Raw genomic sequence first — 5,661 nt, 5'->3', positions numbered from 1 at the left:
GGATTTCTATTGAAAATATTTTCTAGATGAGAGATTGCCCACATATGATGAACATGAGTACCAAAGTATTAAGCATGAATTTAATTAGTGTAAATAAATGTGTTGATGTCAAATGTTAGACATATCCATGGTTAGCTCAATCTCAAACCATTGTTCGCATTGATGTCTAATAAAAAAAAGTCCACTATAATTTATGAACCAACATATTCATACCTAAAATGGGAAAGCTCCAACTCAAAACACTATACCAAGACTAATGGATGTATGAGATTCACGCAACATGATTATTATCACTAATACTTAACTCAATACACATTATTTTTCTTTACTTTCACAATTAACACAACAATATTACAACTTATATTAATACATTCAAGGGTTATTTAATCATCATAACCAAAACTATTATCTTACTTACGTGAATAACACAAATTAAATCATATAAGCTTTGTTTATAACACAATTACAAAATATAATAAAACACATCATCACCACATATAAAAGGGGAAAAAAAAATTAAAATAGTGTCTTATTACATCACTCCAAATAAAGGAAAAATTAAAATAAAATTTCATTACATCATAATTCAAAATGCATCAATAACTCTTCAAATAATTAGAAAACAATCCTCGCCCACGGGGCTTTGGATTGACGGTGAATAGGTGCGCTGTTAAGGCACTCCTTGTGATAGGTCACTGGTTCAAATCCCCTGTGGGTACTTAGGTTAGTCTTAACTAGAAAATTAAATTAGAAAACAATCCTCATTCTACATCATACCAATATGGTATTATGTGAAACTATCAATTATCTAACCAACAATGTCTAAGAATAAAAAATTGAAATGAGTATCTAACAAAAACCATATCTAAAAATCAAAAAACATTTTGAGCCTAAGCCTTTACAATATATGTCACCCACTTCAAAACTATGCAACGTTGTCATCCTTTTCCCATTCTCATTGGTTTTTCTTCCTAGTCATCCACTTCTGGTCTCCATTCTCATGAAATTCTGCCTATTGATCCACTTTTGGGCTCCTTTCATTACTAATGTTCCTTGATGCTCCAATGGTTTTTGCTCAGTGTGGCATGACCCTTGGTCTTTTCTCCTTACTCCTTATTGTGTCTGTGCCCCCACCTTCCTATTCATCTCTGGTTAAAATTCAAAACAATAAATTTAAAAAATCCTCCCCACAATTATTGACTTATATCCAAGTCAACTGCCATTACTTTTGATTCTGTATTTTAAAAAATTTAATTTCAGCAATATTTAATTTTTTTTTAATAATGAAAATGGTCGGAAATGGATTCAATACTATTAAAACCTTTTAAAGCATCTAAAATCCAAAAAATTAACAACTATAATTCAAATTTCCAAAAAAATCAAATTTTTCAAACAAAAATTTCAATCCGACAAAAAATTCCATTAGTTTTTTCCACACAATTACGCTACGCCGTCTTGAATTGACATGAATGTAGTATTTACGGTTTATAGGGCGGGCTGCACGGCAGCTTACAACTTTCTTGATGGTTGGTCGTTTTCCTGGTTCGTTAGTTGTGTTAGGCGTAGCGTGGCGTGAAAGTTATAATTAGTGGAAACATCATAGCTGTCGATTGGTAGGTTCACTTTTTGGATATTTATGTAACTGTAATGTTTGTTGGGAAATGTTGTTCAATTTTAAAAACTTAACTAACAATGTTTGATTAGTTATGGAAAGTGGTTTACTTAAAATGTTGAACATAATAATCATCATAATACAGTTTTTCGGAAATTTAATCAACAAATAAAAAGAAAAAAAAGAATTTTATATTTGAATTAGGAATTTAATTTTTTAATTCATTATTAAAATATCAATTCATAATTATAATTTATAAATAATTTATTATTAATATCTTTAAATATTAATGTAAAATAAACATTAAGACTCTTATATTATACATTTCTTTATAATATATTGATATCATAAATTAATTATATTATAATTTATTTTAAATTATTATTATTGTTTTAAATTATTATTATTATTTTGAAATATTGAGCCGAGAGGTTTATTCTACATAATACAATATGTCATGTCCTCAAAAAATAATATAAGGCAAATATTTTTCACTCATGTTGATGGTTATTAATATTTTATGTTAAAAATTGAATGAGTTACACATTTTCTTCTTATTAAAAAATAAATTAATAAGAGGCTCATTCTACAATCCAATATGGGGTTTGCATATAATAAGATTTGATCTCTAGGCTCTTGGTAGATCCGTGGTTAAGATGGATCTATATTGGTTATTATAATTATGGTGTTGAGAGACACATTCTATAACCCAACATAAAGGATATGCGTAATTTTTTCCATGCTCAACCTTGACTTGACAGGTGTCAATTTTAAAATAAAAATACAATATTCTCTAAATAAAAAAACAATATCAACGATAATAAAAAACAAAAATGAATATACATATTTGGTAACTTTTAATTTAAAGCATTATGAAACATCAATAATCTCACTTTCATTATGCGTTCTTTGTTCATTGTTGATATTACAACTTAGTACGAAGGAAATATGGTAAAAATATTTCACTCTAACTCTCCATCATAAATAATTTTTTAAACTTTTAAAAGTACTTTAATATAAGACTTAAATAAATCTTATTAATTAATATCAATTATTTTTTAATTCAGGCTTCTATGATCCATACTTGAATTGTTGAGAAATCTTTCCGCAATAATCAAATCAATAATGTTTTCTCGACGATTTTGGAACCATGTGGTTCATCCTCAGGACAAGATGGAGAATCACATCATGACACCAAATTAAATAGAGAGATCAATGTAGAGACAATTAATAGAGAATCACATCATGCCACCAAATTAAACATAGAGATCAATGTAGAGACAATTAATAGAGAATCACATCATGGGACAAGATGGAGAATCACATCATGGCAACAAATTAAACAGAGAGATCAATGTAGAGACAATTAATAGAGAATCACATCATGGGACAAGATGGAGAATCACATCATGGCAACAAATTAAATAGAGAGATCAATGTAGAGACAAATGGTAGAGAATCACATCATGACACCAAATTAAATAGAGAGATCAATGTAGAGACAATTAATGTTACAATTAATAGAGAATCACATCATGGGACAAGATGGAGAATCACATCATGGCAACAAATTAAATAGAGAGATCAATGTAGAGACAAATGGTAGAGAACTACATCATGACACCAAATTAAATAGAGAGATCAGTGTAGAGACAATTAATATTTTTAACAATTAACGACTAGTTTTGGAAAAAGAAGTTTTAGAATGTTAAATTAGACTTTAGTAATATATATTTTTTGAAATAATATTTTAATAAAAAATAAATAAATACAATATTCAAAATTAAAATTAAAAAATAAATAAAGGTAAAAACTAAAATTAATAATAATAATAATAATTAAACAATAAAAATATCTTGGAAAAATAAATAAATATATAAATAAAATAATAAAATGAATATATAATAATAATAATAATGAAAATAATACTAAAATAAAATAAATAAAAACTTTTAAGAAGATAGAGGAGGGACCTAACAACTCTTAAGTTTCCAACCATCGTCTCTATTCACATTACTTGGTCTCTTTTCAATTGCAATGGTCTCCCTAAACTTGCGGTGATGGAAATGACTAATCCTACCAATCTCCGGGCCTCTTCAACGTGAATGTGATATTTAGTCTTTAGTCTTTTTGCATGTTTTGCAAGATTCGACAAGCGGATCCTCCCATGTTTGATGTCAGTTGCATGCTCCTAAATCCTTTGATTTATTGAGCAACCAATTTCACCTATGTAGGGTGTCCCATAAGAACATGGGATGGCATGAACACCTTTTATATTCTTAGGGTCCACCGAATCTTTCACAGATCTTAAAAAGCTCCAAATGGTGTTTAGGGGACTAAAGATTGAGGGAACCTTATGCTTCCTTAGGATCCTCACAATCTTGTCCGTGGTCCCTTGAATAAAAGGAAGATGCACCCTTGAAAACATATCCTTGGGATCTTTTATAATTTTAGGACCTTTGTCAGCTTTAAGCAAACTTTAAGACATTGGTGCCTGCTATAACCATTATTATTAAAAACATTGACGAGATGAGTTTTTTCATCATTAAGGTGGTTTTCATCAAAAACTCTTAATACCCGAGTAGCTGAGGTGTTGAGAATACCCAGCTTTTGAGCGGGGAAATGAAGGGATTTAGGATGAAGATACTACTCAGTGTGAGTTTTCTTTTTTTTTTCTCGGCAATACTAACTACTATTATATTGATATATACAGTAAAACTTTACATCCAAAGAAGCTGGCTGCCCAGAGCCATGAGTGGCTCCATGGGCGACAGAGACTGACTCATGTGATTGCCTCGCAGGGCGATTCTTGCATACAGATCAAAAAACTTGACAACATGACTGAGAGATTCCAGAGAAGCAACATGACAGCCCACGCAGGGGTTCCTCAAAAAAGACTTGTGGACGGACCAAACAATAAAACTTGAAAGCGAAACTCTGAGCCTACAGGAAACATTTAACGCCATAAACCCAGTACCAACCAGAAGACTTCGCGCCCACTGCGACTGTGGTGTCCGCAAGCGGGTCTTAGCTACATACAGAACACAAACCATGACATATAACATGAAATTGACACAAACCCGAAACCAGGATGCGACTAGAGAAGACCCAACCTGAAAAAAGAAAGCCAAAGCACGAAAGTGACGCTGGGAGCTAGTCTTCTGGCTCCTCTTCCTCAAGTCTGCGCGAACCCTCTCCTTCTGCCACGCCTTCCCCCATAGCCATGGGATTCTTCGAGGGCTGCTCAGGGCCACGAAATTGGAAGAGTGGTTGAGGCTGATTTCCACCGTAAGTGCCCACCGCCATAGAAGACTCCCCAATTGGGGACTTTCCTTTGCCACTCCCAGCGCTGTCCGCTGCTTTTGACGTTTCCCCCATTGGGAGCTTCCCTTTGCCACGCCTTGAATTGTCCTCTGCCATAACCAGTGATGACTCCTCCTCGTGTTCCTCTGGAATTTTGGTGAAAAGCACAGAGATATGTGCATTGATTCCTGCATTCTCCCTGGAGCTACCCAGTGTGAAGATAACCGAGCCAAATGCTGGTAGCATTGGCTCTCCCTCAGCAGAGTTGCCCACTTCCATGACATGGCTTGCTGGAATTGGGTTGGCTCCCATTCTTCGGTAGCAATAACAGCAGCAACAATGGTGATGAATGTCCGCTGCAGGGGGGCGGGATGGTTCTCCACGCCCAGGACCTCTCCTACAAGGCATTCGCTCGCGAACCATGATAACTCCCCCTTCCTCGTGCTGTTCACAAGAGGGCCTAAAGCTTGTGCTGAACCTTCCCACAGCCAGCCGCTCCCAAAATGCAACCGAACAGTGCTCAAAAGAGTATAAACGCAGGCTGAGAGGCGCTGGTATGAAGCTAGCCTCCCCCCAGCTCTCCACCACCACCTTACGACATGAATTCTGAGCTCGCAATGGATTCCTCTCCACGCATACAGCCCCCAACACCAGCCAACATTCATTCTTAAGCTCATTCCCAAGACTGTTGAAATGACCTGCATTGAATGCAATCCGCAGGCGCGCCATCCCCTCCAGCGGCTCCA

The sequence above is a fragment of the Pinus tabuliformis genome, chromosome 1_2 (genome assembly GCF_031772625.1).
Source record: "Pinus tabuliformis cultivar Carrire ecotype Pingquan chromosome 1_2, CPIR1, whole genome shotgun sequence".
NCBI classification, from domain to species: Eukaryota; Viridiplantae; Streptophyta; class Pinopsida; order Pinales; family Pinaceae; genus Pinus; species Pinus tabuliformis.
This window is presented reverse-complemented; position numbering follows the sequence as displayed.